This window comes from Orcinus orca, chromosome 10 (genome assembly GCF_937001465.1).
Source record: "Orcinus orca chromosome 10, mOrcOrc1.1, whole genome shotgun sequence".
NCBI classification, from domain to species: domain Eukaryota; kingdom Metazoa; phylum Chordata; class Mammalia; order Artiodactyla; family Delphinidae; genus Orcinus; species Orcinus orca.
The window spans coordinates 101,300,564-101,314,969 of record NC_064568.1 but is presented as its reverse complement, the minus strand read 5'-3'; the positions used below and the strand labels follow the sequence as shown (position 1 = coordinate 101,314,969).

Sequence of the window (14,406 nt, the reverse complement as noted above, 5' to 3'; positions counted from 1 at the left end):
GACTATTGTAATAGGAGTAACACAATAGAGGAGAAAAATGGAGCTCAACTCCAAATACAACAAGGACGAGTGGGGATTTATAGCCAACGAGCAGAGTGAGGGAGTCAGTGGATGGAAAATCACTAAGAGGAGCATGAGGGGTGAGGGGATTCTTGCTAATCTGACCTAACAGGATTCTTGCCGAAGGCCAAGGACCTATACATCAAGGGTGGGGGATGAGCGATTTGATCAGACATCAAAGTGGTGGGGGTGGGGGTGGGGCGGGGAGTGGATTCTCACTAAAGGGATTTAGCAGAATTCTTGCTAAGACTGGGCTGGGCAGGCCACGGACAGGACAGAGGCCAAGGTCAAGGCCTCATTAAGAAGAGGAGCCTGACTACAGTTTGGTCACCAGCTGTGGTCCACAGAAGGATGGAGATCATTTTGTTATTACAAGTGCAGGAGAAACCCTCAAAGCAGATACTGATGTTACCTCCCGGGAGGCAGGACCACCTTATGGTTCAAGGTGTGGCTTGTGGGACTCCTAACTAAACCCCTGACCTCCAGAGACCCCACTAAAATGACAAGGAAGGAACTAAAAGAGAGCAGGAGACTTCAGCAAAGGAAAGACTTTAATGGTGTCTTGGAAGACGAAATGCAGATAGAAAAATGGTAAAGATTTAGCAGTAAGCTGCATGCAAGGGGGTAAAAGGGTAAAAAGATTAAAAACTGGGGCCAGTCCTCATCCAGAGCCCACAGAGCTTTCAGCTTTTAAGGCATCAGACACCCAGAAAGACAGCTGTGAGTCTCGGGCCTGAAACAGGAGAGCCAACTAAAGTCTGCATGTGGGCTGGTTGGACCTCCATGTGCCCTTTCCTACCCGTTTCTGCCAGCAAGTCTCCCCAGCCCCACACACACTACTGCACTCTCACCCCCACCCCATCAGGGATGGGAGACTGTGTTCTGGAGAAAATTAACCTGGGATTCTCCAGACCTGGGGACACCAGACACGGTGTAAGGTAGGGAGAAATGAAAATGAGGGGTTGGGGTAAGTCACACAAGGAAGACTGAGCCATGCCAGGCATCCCCACTCAGCCAGCCCACCACTGCATGCACGTCTCCTGCAGGTAAAGATATGGACATTTATTTTCTGGATAAACCAAAACAAAGAACCTTTAGATATTGAAATATGGGAGTCCCCAAGAAAAATGTCCAGCTCACCACTCACTGGACTTTGAATGCCCACCAGTTAAAAAGCCCAACGTGAAAAACATAGAGGCTCCAGTCAGCTAAGGGTTCAAGGCATTTGAAGTCAGTCTCCAAGGTACAAGAAACTGAAACAGACACACCAAAAATAGGAACCCTGAAAAAACAGACAATACAGGAAACAGAAGAAAAATTTTTAAATAATTAAAAAAAAATTTTTTTAACTGATCATCTCCTTAGAAAAAGAGAGAGGATGTTAAGTATGTAAAACCAAAACAAAGTGCTTTTAAGATGAAACAACCAGAAAACAAGAAATATGATCATTAAAATTGTATTAAACAATTAGAAGATAAAGTCAAAGAAATCTCCGAGAAAACAGAAGGAGAGACAGAGGAAAGAGATAAAAGACGTAAGGAGAATCCACAAGTTTCAAATAAAACAGTAGGAATTCCTGAGGCAAAATGTAAATTGGAAGGAAAGTAACGTACATATATATGTATGTATATACAAGGCTCTACAAGACTTTAACTATGAAAGAAAAGTTCCCATATCTGAAAGCTAAGATTCTCCAAACTGAAGAAGACCACTGAATGCCCAGCACAATAAATTTAAAATGACCCAAAACAAAGTCATATGTCATAAAATTTCAGAATACCAAGTTAAAAAGAAAATTCTGAAGGGGAACACATCACAAACCAAACAATGGGGATCAAATGGCTTCAGACTTCTCTCCAGCAACACTGGATGCTAGAAGCGTGTGAGCAATGCTTTCACATTTTTGAGGGAAAATAATTTGTGACACAAGATTTTATACTTGTCCAACTACCAATAAAGTAAAAAGTAGGATAAATACATTTTTAGACATGTAAGAACACAAGAAAATTTACCTTCTATGTATTCTTTCTTACGAAGCTGCTAAAGGATATGCTCCAGCAAAACAAGGGAGTAAATCAAGAAACAGCTAGGAAACAGGAAATCCAACACAGATGGGGAAAAGGGAAGTACCAGATGATGCTGAAAGAAAGTCCCAGCACGTAGCTAGAGGGCTCCAGGGAAGGGTCTCTAGGAAAAAGTTGTCAAGGATAAAACCACAGTTTCAGAATTTCAAAATAGAGATCTTAGGTTTCTAAGAACTACATTGCAAGAAGAATGGGTTAATCAGTCAGAGATTGGGGCCTGTTACACACCAATTCTTGAACACACAAAATCTCCTGACTTTCTTTTACAGAAAAGTACATCTAAAAATTGCCTTGTGGGTTAGCTAGACCTTGAGATGATTGGGAAATGAAGATGAAAACCTTGGTCCTCAGCGAGAAAGGAGAAAGCAGACCCTACTGCTAAAAGTCAGTAAACTTAAAATATGCTGTTTGAAAGGGGTGAGCATAAGACACATCTGAAAGAGATCATGGTATTTAGTAACACCCTTAGGATCTGTACGTGGCCACCATATTTGCCAAGGAGAGTAAAATCTTCACCACCAGTGAAGTCATTAAGGGTCATTAAGCCCCTGTTTTCCTCGCTTTGTTAGTTTGTTAGTTATGGTTCTAATTTCAGAGTGCATGGCACCAAGTTCTGTTCATTACGGAGACTGATTTATTATGCAGACTGATATCTTGGAGATCCCACCCTCCAAGGAAAAGATACAGAGAACTGAAACTGTCTGAGCCTTTGGAAGACAACATCTAAAGGCATTTAACAGATCTGATGAAGCATGTGAAAAGAATTAAAGGCAGATATACAGAAAACAAAGGCATTTTTTTAAAGTAGACAGTTAAACATAGTGAAAAACAAAAATCTGTTCAGGAAAGAAAACGTAATCATAATTCACTACTTAGCTATACAGTCAGCAATATTTAAATAGTTTAAAAATGCAAGCATTGTGCTCACTCACAACAAAAGCAATATATTATATGGGGGTGGGGTAGGGGTAAATGGTATTAAAATACAACACAGGAACAAAAGTGTGAACAGGGTTTAGGAAAACAGACAGTGAAGTAGCAGAGCTAACAATAGCAGGGAGTCATTGCCACCTCCAGACCTGATAGTTCAAGGGCAAGGGGAGAAGCAATTATCAGACCTCAGAGAGCAGCTGATAGGGAAGCATGCCAGAAGAGGAGGAGGGGTCTCATTCCGGAGAATAAATACCCCATCCCCCCATCCCCTCTCCAATCCAGTCTCCTGCTGATGCCTCCACTAACCAGACCCAACACGAAGCCAGAGGATAAGGGAGCCTGTCCACTTCATCCACGAAGGTCGGCCTCCCCAGGAACACCCAGGGTTAAGAAGAATACATCTGGAAGAGGCAGACAGACAGCGTCCAACAGAGAGAGCTAAAACATCATGACTGGAAGACATAAATAATGTCTAAAATTAGCACATCAAAAAATAGCACCACTAGTCTATTTTTTAGAACTGAGGTAGCCAACATTTGAAAGCCATTGGCTCTGGAAAGCAGGAAGAGATGGCAGAAGGTATACCAGACAACACTGTTTTCATGACCCAGCTTAGAAGCGTTACCTTTCTCTTAATTAATTTTTATTGGACTATAGTTGCTTTACAATGTTGTGTTAGTTTCTGCTGTATAGCAAAGTGAATCAGCTATACGTGTACATATACCCCTCTCTTTTGGATTTTCTTCCCAGTTAGGTCACCACAGAGCATAGAGTTCCCTGTGCTATACAGTAGGTTCTCGTGAGTTATCTATTCTATACATAGTAGCGTATATATGTCAATCCCAATCTCCCAATTCATCCCAACGTCCCTTCCCACCTTGGTATCCATACGTTTGTTCTCTAGGAAGCATTAGACTTTTAAAATACTTGTTTATATTACTTGATTAGAAACAAAAATGAATACAATGTTTAAAACATCAAAAAAAAAAAAATAAGTAGGCATAAGGGAGAAGAAAAATGCACCAGCTTTGTCATTTGAATCTAGCTATGGGACCCGATTTAAGTCCTGTCACCTCTTTGGGTTTCAGTTGTCCCAGCTGTAAAACAAGATAATCGTCCCACTTCGGAGGGAGGTTGGAGAGAGTTGAACGAGACGACGGACATGAAGCACTGGGCACAGGATGAGCCCCTCGGCTCAGGAGAAAGGGACACACAGAGATGTAAAGAGACGGGGAGAATCTTAAAGTGCCTAAAAGGCAATGAGTATCTTTATAAAGGTCTGTATTTTGTAGCTTCTCCTGAACCCTCAGCATCTAACAGAGTCTGGCTAATGGCAAAAGCTCCGTAAGAGTTCGTTGGACGAGAGTGGTGTGCCTTCTGCCTCTCTCCTCGTTTGATGGAAGAGGACAAATTCAAGGGCCCGTGATTCGCTTCTCAAGGTTTCATCTTGACCTCGACCTTGCAGTCAGACTCACTGCTCAGATCTTTCCAGCTCCCTCCGTGCAGCCCTCACCTCTCCATCCCTGCAGCCACTCCTACGCCATCATAATCCTGTCTTGCATGTGGAGCTTCTGGGACCCATCTTCCATCCCTGAAGCCTCACCCCAGCCTAAATACCAAGTTCTCTGTGCTCACCGCTTTGAGCCTCTTTTGTGATGGTCGTGAACCAAGCAGGACTAGACCTTCAGGAAGGAAGGTCCATTGGAAAGGCTCTTTTGAGGATGCTCTACCAACAGCTTCACAGCAGGAAACGAGGCCCAGCGGTGCTTTTCTGATGGCCTTGGCAGGACTGAAGGCCCGGGTGACGTGGAGAAGCATCTCGTGTGGCCCTGGCACAGATTCAGGTAGCCGTGACTCAGCCTGCTCCCACCTCCAGAAAGGCTCCAAGGGAAGGTTCTGGTTTCGCCCTCAGGCTGCTCTCTGGCTACACAGGCTCCTCCAGTGGATGTCGTGCTGCACTGGAGAAAACAAAGCCCTCTGAAATGGGTATTCGTTAATGCTCGTTCCCCACGTGGGACCCATTCTGCAATGCCCATCCATGCCAGCCCCCACGGTGGCCACCAGGGCCCTGGTGTATGGTGGTGGTGCTCCTTGTCTGTGGGTGTCTCCCCTGTGCAGTCGGGGTCCAGGGCTCTACCTGTGACCAGGGCCCGCCTCCAAGAAAGGTCTCTTTCCCTGATGAGGAGGTGCAGGAGGAGGAGGCCCTTTGCCAAGGCTCCCCTCGCCCGCTGCTTGGGACCCCGTGGTATGAGAGGCTCCTCCAGCACCTCAAACTCAGCTCACGGAAACACGACTCACCTCTCACCAGCAACTCCCCTGCGTGTTCCTGTTCTCTGTTTCTGACACGCCTCCTCTCCCCAGATCAAGACCCCGGAGTGATCCGTGATGTCCCTCTCACGCCCACGTTCGATCCCTCACCAGATTTTACTCACTGCTCCTTTTCTGCTTCTCTCTACCTGTGTCCCTTTCATTTACATCAATGATCACTGTTTTTGTCTTGACTTCAGTACTAGCCAAGGCTCTTTGGTTGCCAGAAAGAAATGAGCAGTCAACCTGAGGAGGTTCTTCAGAGGCACGAGGGCGTGTCACTGACACAGACACGGAAACGCAGCCGGGCCTCGTGGGAAACGAGGTTAGACCTGAAAAGGCTTTGGGGATACGGTTCCAGCTCACTTTTCCTCCTCTGGGGCCACCTGGCCTTTTCCCTTTGTCCTGTTCTCCTGCGTTTCTCTACCTCGATTGTTTATGTTTCAAAGTGATTATCCCACCCCCTAATGTGCTCTGCAATCTAAACACAGCCTCTCATTCTGTTCAAGTTCTGGAGAGAGAGGCTTGATGGCCCACTGGCCAGCTGGTAGGTTGGCCCAGCCCCGCCAGCAGGCCAGCTCTGATGCCAGCATCTGGACTAGTCCAGGTGGAGTCGTGGGTGTTAACGGCGATCCCTGGGTGTGCTCCTTCATTCCCAGACCGCAGGGCTGCTAGGGAGGCACCTCACAATATTCTGTGACAGCCGCTCCTAGAAGTCGGCGGGAAGCACTAGTGACACCTCCAAAACCGAGTTTTTACATTTCTGTTATGAAACGAGGAAAATAACAGGTAGGTGTGTGTGTGCGTGTATGTGTGTGTGTGTGTGCGCGCGCGTGTGTGTGTGTGTGTGTGTGTGTGTTGGGAGGAGGGATCATATGTTGATAGGAGGTTCCTGATGTCGTTTTGGGGAAAGACTGTCATGTATACAGAGATAATGTCTTCTCTGTTTATGGAGGATGACATGTCTTTTCACTTATGAAACAATAGTGGCTGAGATGGTTGTTGTTGTTTGTGCCATTACCTAGCAAAATAAAATGTTGGGACACCGACGTCAGTCCCTTAGATCTGGGGGGAAACTTGGCTGGTTCATAAAATCCAAATGTCTTGGAAACATTATACCATGTCTTGGCTATTTTAATAGCTTCCTAAATGGTCTACCTACTCTCAAGATCTCTTCCCCATCTATCTTGGACATCGCTGTCAAGTTAATCTCTCTAGAACGTATTTTAATATATTATTTCCTTGTTGAAATCTTCAAGGGCTTTGCAATGAATATGAAATACAATAGACAGTCTTTGACCTCTAAACACCAGCTTCAACTGCATTCCCAGCCCTTTCCCACTAACCCTGCCCAACCTGCCATGTGTCCCACACGAGGCCCCTCGCCCTTCTTAACCCGCCCCTTCCCATGCTGCGCCCACACTTTCCATCCCACCTCCGTGAAGCCCTCTGATGCTCTCAGCTAAAACGAATCTCTCCTGACTCTGAATTCTTTTATTAAAACATTTATACCTTCCCAGGACACTCATTACATTCTGTTATCATCATGTGGTATTTTGTGCATTTCCTATATGCCCCACTAATTACAAACCCTTGGGGGTGACCACCTTGCCTATGGAGCAAGTAGGTAAAGATGGAGTCACACAACACAGGATTCAAGCATGGCTCTGTTCTGTGTGATTTTAGGGAACCTCCATTCCCTCGTCTCTAAACTGGAGAGCATAGTACCAGCTGCTCGGGCCGTGGTGAGGTGAGCGAGACCACCATGCAAAGTCCCTGGGCTGTGGTCATTGAATAACAAAAGCGGTCATTTCCTTCCTCGTTGGCACACCGTAGACACTCACAAAACGCCTGTCCAACCCAGAACCTCATTGAATAAGTCAAAAGTCACGCCTATTGAGGCCCAATATGGGACCTCGCTTTAAAATTAACATTTGTATGTGACTCGTAATGTTACCAATCGGTAGAAATTGATAAGAGGCCAGCCGAGAAATTCAGGCAAGGCTTTATTGGGACTCCACGCTGCAGCAGAAGGGAACAAAAACAAGTAACAGGTTCCGTTGCTCGCACCCGAGGGGCGCTGGTCGCTTAAATGGGGTGTGGCTGGGGGCGGCAGTGGGTGGGGCTGGGGGCGTGGCTTAGGTGGCCTACCCGCCCCCTTGGTGGTGACGTGTGCGGGATTATGCGCAGGCCCCTGCTTTTCCCCCTGGCACCTGAGAAGCGGCAGTTGGGTCTTGGCCTTTCTGTATTTTGTTGTTCATAACTTGGCCCAACTGTTCATGCATGCAGTTGTTTTTAGTCCTTCATAGTTTCTTTGTATTCTGCTGCTGGAGGAGACGTGTGTCCAGATGCAAGCACTACAGCAAATGGTCCCAGGTCCCAGGTCCCAGCCTGTCTCAATAACTTACCTCTGAGGAAGATTCCAGTAGAAGAGTTTGAAAACATTTGAGCAACACAGCACATTGGAAGGAGAACCCTGCTTCCCAAGGTGACCACCTCAAAGGACAACGCTCACGTGGAAACCTATGCCCTGAACTGTTTCGTTTTTAAAATGTGGTTCCTCTCTCTTGTGGCCACACCTCATAAATGTACCTATTTGGTTTTGACCATCTCTCTGTTCTCTGCTCAACCTTGGCCAACTGGCTCACCTTCGTGGCTCAAGATCAAGCAGAAAGTCTGGGAGATACAGAAACATCTGGATGGACATCTACCACTGAACTTACTGTTAAACAAAAATAGACATTCTTATGAGAGAAGCCACTTTTTATTATTTGCAGCTGAAAACAGCCTAACAGACACAAACACAAGAAGCGACCTTACCCGGTTGTTTTATAACCGGAAATTGGGCTGAGACCACACAGCGTGTTTCAGGGTATCCATGGGGAAGGTGAGATGGACGAGTCACAGGACGTCAGTGGTGCTCACTAGCGTGTGTGCAGCAGGCACTATTCTAGACTCTGGATGAGCTCAACCTCTCATGGTCCTCACAGCATCTTATGGGACAGGAGGTCTTACTGAGCCTTTTACAGGAGAGGAAACTAAAGTGCTGAGAAGTGAGATCAATTCCCAAGGTCACACAGCCGGCAGGAGGAATGGCAGGATTTGCTCCCAGGAGGGCAGACCCTAGGACCCACCCTAGGATCACTACTCCATCAGGCCTCCCTAGCAACAGAAGGTCCTCCCAGAGGCCATCATTTGGGGGCTGATCTGGCCTGAAAGTGTCCACAAGTCTTCCCTTTTGGTCTCATTTCTACACGGGAAAAAAATGAAGACTAAGTGTGAAACGCGCAGGGTGCCTCTTCGGTGCCTCACGCGCACGTTTGCTCTAGTTAATTTCACCCCTTCCTCTCCATCTCCCGGCTGCCCCTCCCTGCTCAGCTCAGCCCTGCCAGGCTCACTGCCTCCCCATCTCTGCCCCCTTTTTGCCCCCAGCTTCTCTGCTTTCCTCACCATATGCAGGCCCGGATCCCCACACTGCTCTTCTAGATGTTTCCTTCGAGTCCAGGTATTCCACCCTAGACAGCCTACAGAGATGACACGGGAGGTTGGGAGGAAAAATCAAAGCAACTGAGAATAGTTACAAAAACTAGTATGCAAATTCCCTTATCCCTACTCAATAAACAGCCACTAAAATCACGGTGACTATACCTAATTTTTAAAAATGTGCTCAGGGCTTCCCTGGTGGCTCAGTGGTTAAGAATCCTCCTGCCAATGCAGGGAACATGGGTTCAAGCCCTGGTCCGGGAAGATCCCACATGCCACGGCGCAACTAAGCCCATGCGCCACAACTACTGAGCCTGTGCTGTAAAGCCCGTGAGCCACAACTACTGAGCCCACGTGCCACAACTACTGAAGCCCGCGTGCCTGGAGCCCGTGCTTCGCAACAAGAGAAGCCACCGCCATGAGAAGCCTGTGCACCGCAATGAAGAGTAGCCCCCGCTCGCCGCAACTAGAGAAAGCCCACACGCAGCAACAAAGACCTGACGCAGCCAAAAATAAATAAATTTTAAAAAAATAAAATAAAATAAAAATGCGTTCAGTTCTATGCATTTAAGGCTTACTAACACTCAAACACTATAGTTAAGATGCATTTAATGCATATTAATTTAGAAAAATAAAAGCTCGCAGACACAGTAGTAATAGATTTAGAGCATCCGTTCTGAGCAGAACACGTGTTCCTTTCCAGCTAAGAAAGTGTAGCAGCCGGAGCTCTGCTTGGTCCAGAGAGGCGGAGCAATCAGCAGCTACACTCTAGGACCTGGGGCTTCTGCTCCTTAGCTGTATTGAATGTCCTTCTTGCCTGTCACTGGGGGTGAAGTATTGACCCTCCACACCAGGCACAAAGAACGCCTCCTCAAGTCCCCAGGACACAGGACTTTCTCACCACATCTCAGAACAGCCTGGGTCGTCCTATAATCTTTCCTTTGCAACTTTGAAAGGAAGAGAATTCACTTTGTTCCTCCTTGGAATCCTCACCCTCTCCCCACCCTGTCCTTCAAAACTCACAGCACTGAGCCTGGTCAAAGAGACCCTGGAAGCTGGATGAACAGATAAGAGCTGCAGGGATGCAGAGTTCACCATTGGTGAAAACGTTTGTCCACTCAAGGACGTGGCTTTGCTCACAGCCGTTCCATGGTCTCATCCTTACCCATCCCCTCTACATTCCAATTATAAAGGGACATGGAGATGGAAAGAGTCTCAGCAATAATACAACATCCTTCCTCAGACATTCCTCTTCTCCCATTCAGAAAACTGGCTTCTTGGCTTTTATGTGACAGGAGAAGTTTGCAAGAATCAACTGTGATTCTAAGAAAAGATTTTGCTCAGCAAAGTGAAAGCCCTCCCATCGCTGCCTGCAGACTGCTGACAAGGTGCCCTGTGCCGCCCCAAGAGAGGAGGAGGAGCCCCAGCCCAGCACCAGGGCGCTGACCTGCTGTGTATCTTGCCCCACCCAGGAAAAAACGGGTGGTAGCGTGAAGAGGGCCAGGGCTGGAGCCCCAGGGCTTGGAGAGGGAGAGAGCGGCCAGCAGCCAACCTCTGCAGCTGCTGTTTCCTCTGCCCAGATGCCTCCCTAGTCCCTTTACCCACACGTATGCAGCTCACCCTTAAGAGAAAACTCACATGCCGATGCCACCTCCTCCGGGAAGTCTTCCATGGACCCTTCCAGCAAGAATTAACCACCCTTTCCATTATTCTCCCCAGGACCCTTTGTTTGTAGCCCCAGTCTACTCTGTATTTTTGTTATATTTGTCGGCGTGTTAGGCCCTCCTGCTGGTGATCAAACCCTTCAGGTCAGTGCCTGTGTCCGAACCATTTTGTTGCTTCTTCCCCATCCACACACCTTCTCCCTCTCCAGCCTCTCTCTCTGTCCCTCTCTCTGCCTCTCCATTTCTCTCTGTCTCTCCGTCTCTGTCTCTCTCTCACAGATACACACGGCAGTGCTTGTTCCCAGACTTTTTGAAGGACGCTTTGAGTAGCACAGAGGATCTGTCCTCCACTTCCACAAGGAAGTGCGACTAATTCCCTCCAGTGCTTAAAGGGGGAAGCGAGTTTCCAATTCGACCTGAAATATAAATATGAGTTTAAACCACACCAGCCCCGATCCCTTTTATGGCACAAGAAAATACTCCTCCCCTTTGGGACAACTGCATTTTCCAAATCACCTTCAAAAATAAAACGCATTAAAAAAAATCAGAATAGTTGCCCCTTTTTTTGGTAATTGACTTTACAACCATATTACTTGCTCACAGTAATGTTTCTGGAACTCAGCATCATCATGTTGAAAACCAGAGAAGCCTTGGAGAAACATCCTCCACCCCGACTAATTTACAAGTGTGGAAACCAAGGCCGTGAAAGATGCGGTGACCTGACCGTGTCCACTCAGCCTGTTGGTGGCCAGGCGGGGACTTGGGCCCAGGCCCCTGGCTCTGCTCTCTTATTGGCTGGGAGTTCGCTGGACAATGGTTTCTGTTGGGTTTTCCATTTTAAAAGCAGAAGTGAACATTTCAAGTTTTCCGGTCCTGTCCAGCCTCAAGATTCAACTAGTAAAACAGGAAAAAGAGATTGGAACAGGGGAACATCACTTCCCCTCTGCCGCCTGTGAGCTCCGAGACCCTGGGCGTTGGCGGGATGGGGCGGAGGGGGGCTTGCTGTGGCCTGTCCTCCACCCCCAGGCCTGCTGCCTTCAATCCCGTCCTCGGTTTAGACAGCTGGGCTGTGCTCAGTCACGACACGTGGGAGACCCCTGCTCTCCGGGGCAGAGAGAGGGAAAGAGGCCATTTGATGCCCCCGGTCTCGCAAGATAAACGGCACAAAGGCACCAGTGTGTGGCTGCGGCCGGGGCGGCGCAGCAAGGATGTGGTAGGGCCTGGAGGGGCTGGAGCACGATGGGGGAGGCCAGGAAGGGTCAGAAGAGGAACTCAGAAAACATCAGCGCACGGCTGCCGCCAGGAACCAGCCAACCACAGGGCCGGATGTGAACGAATGAATGGACAAGCAGGGGGAGTTACAGCCCCACCTTCCTCCCCCCTCGGCCTCGGGCGGCTCCTGCCTCAGTTTATCCACCTGAACACTGTGGGATGAGGCGTGTCACGCAGGCGGGTGGCGACGGGAGTGCGCGCCGAGGCCGGCCATGGCTCAGGCTGCGGCCGCGCACGCACCACACAGACGCGACCAGCCAGGTCTGGGCGGCCGGGACTCGACCGCAGAGCCCCTCCCCGCGTCTCGCAGCCCTTCGGGCCCGTCCGCTCCTCGTCCAGCATGCTGACTCAGCCGCAGCCTCCTGCCCCAGCCCCGACCCACCTGGCACGGCGTGACCTCACTGTCTCGTCACCCCAGTCGCCCCTCTGTAAACCCTTCACCCGGCCCTCCCTGCAGGGCACCGCCCAGCTCCCCGGCCCCCTCCCCGCCCCGCGCCCAAGGCCACTGCTTCACGCACACCCCTGGCTGCCGCCTCCTGGAATGAATCACGGAGCCACCCCAGGAGGCCGTGCGAGGTCCTCAGGGTCACCAGCAAGCTGGCGACAGAGCCATCGTCACTACCTGCAGCCTCAGGATGCCCCTTCCACGGGCCATGAACTCCTTCTCTGCTGCGGGAAACGGTCGAGAGATATTATTCTTTAGGAAAAATTTAAAGGGGAAAGATTTGAGGGGATGCCCAGGAAGGGGGTGGGTGGGGATCGGGGCGTGGCGGAGCTGTGACTAAGGCGTCCTGCTGAGATGGGGGTGGGTTCAGCGCAGCCCTTTCCGTCCACTGCGGAACCTGGCAGCCTAAGGGCTGCGGGCCGCCTTCCGGGCACCAGCCGGGGGTCCCCCACCATCTGTAGAGGAGCTGCAGCTCCCGGAGGTGACGGGGGGCCGACGGTGAGGACAGCTGCACCAGGCCCCTCCTCGTGTCCAGCACGCACGCCCGCTGGGGCTTGTCGTCCACGTGGACAAACAGAAGGACACTGGCAGCCGCCGGCCCCGCTGAGCACCTGGAAGGCCTGCGGTCCTGCCCGCCGGCCGCGCTCGCGGGCCGGGGCTCCAGGGAAGCACGTGCCCGGCGTTGCTGGGTTCCGTCCGCATTCGATGGCGGAACCTGCAAGCTGCCTGCATGGAATCGGGCCGAGGGGCCGTAAGGAAGCAGACGTTACTCAGGACGAGCCAGGGCCTCCCCTCCAACACAGTCAGGTCTACGTCATCCTCCTTTTACAGACGTGGAAACCGAGGCTCAGAGAGGCTGTTGCCCACGGAGGCTGCACAGTAGCCGCGGGAGCCTGTCCGAACCCCTTCTCATCACACTGCCCGCCCCGCCCTCCGGGAGCTGAGCTGGCGGGCGGCCCCGCGATGATTCCACGATTTGATATCTAAAGTCACTTCCTGCTCACAGGTCTCCAAGCCCCTCCCTGATTCCCACTGCCTCAGGCGGGGAACCCAGAAAGTGCAGAAAACTTTCCTGGTGCCGGACACACCCCACGACGCAGGCCCGGGGCTGAGTGGATGCTTCTATTGCGAGAGCGTCCTGCGGGGCTCCTCCTGGGGCTGAAGGAGGGTGCAGCGAGACCAGCAGAGGCTGCGCTGGCTGGGAAACGGGGCGGTTTCTGTTCAGGCAGGTCTGGGGAAGTTTCAGGTCAGTAACTGCCAGGTGGGCAGGGGGCTTCTCTTCACAGGCTGCTCGGTCGTGATGCACGTGGGGGAGGCCAAAGCCGGCCCCCCAGATGGAACCGTGTCTCTGAAGGTCCTGCTCCCCTAGGAGACCTAATGGCCCGAGACGGGTGGGGATTCTTAGTTCGGCCTTAATTTCCAGCAGATCGATACTCCTTTGGTCTTTCTCCCCAGAAGCCTCTTAGACACAGGAAGGGCCATTTCGGGGTGCAGTGAGGGGGCACAGAGGATCCCGAGTTGACGCCAGGCTGATGGGGTAAATCCCCACCAGGCAACCCTGGGAGGAATCTGCCTGACTTCTTAGTCTGAGAGTGTGTGAGGGCAGTGAGGCAGAAGGTAGGTGTGGGTGGGTATCTGCCTGGCTGGGTTTCAGGGCAGGGGTTGCTGGGCTGATGAGGTCAAGGTCAGTGTGAGGTGTGTGCAGCCCTGGCCAGAAAGAACCCACCCTCACACTCATTTTCCTCTCTTGCCATCAGAAAGTCTGTGGTTTCCATGGAAACTGAGAGCCCAGGCTGGGAGTTGGGGGGAGCCTCTTGCCCCTCTTTCTGTATCTGCATTCACCCCCTTTCTCACTTCCCCACTCCTCCCTTGTCCTTCCTGCACATCTGCCTTCCCCCGGGTGCCCCCCATTCATGCACCCCAGTCTCCTCCCCTCCCCCATCCCTCTTGTACCCCTCTGCAATAAGGACACACAGTGGGGACACTGCTGTGCCAGCTCAGAGCCCCTCAACCTTGGCTGCTGTGGCACAAAGTGCCGGTCGGTCCCAGTGTTATGTTCTACCCACATCTGCCAGTTTTCAACTGGGCAGAAGACCACCCAGGATGACGATGATGCTTCATATCTCAGTGTGGTGCTAGGACTAAGTTATGGCCAAAG

The 14,406-nt window shown here is 50.5% G+C and overlaps 1 long non-coding RNA gene across 3 annotated transcripts in view; it reads right to left on the bottom strand.

Annotated features, from left to right (window-relative positions):
• The window catches only part of LOC117197077 (uncharacterized), a 177,432-nt gene that overhangs the window by 101,203 nt on the left and 61,823 nt on the right, over window positions 1-14,406 (bottom strand). For 2 of the 3 annotated variants that reach the window (XR_007479563.1, XR_004477561.2), the window contains exon 2: window positions 4,713-5,035. This is a non-coding gene — a long non-coding RNA (uncharacterized LOC117197077). Of the gene's footprint in view, window positions 1-4,712; window positions 5,036-5,375; window positions 6,421-14,406 lie in introns of those variants that run through there. The other variant, XR_007479564.1, reaches the window with a different exon arrangement.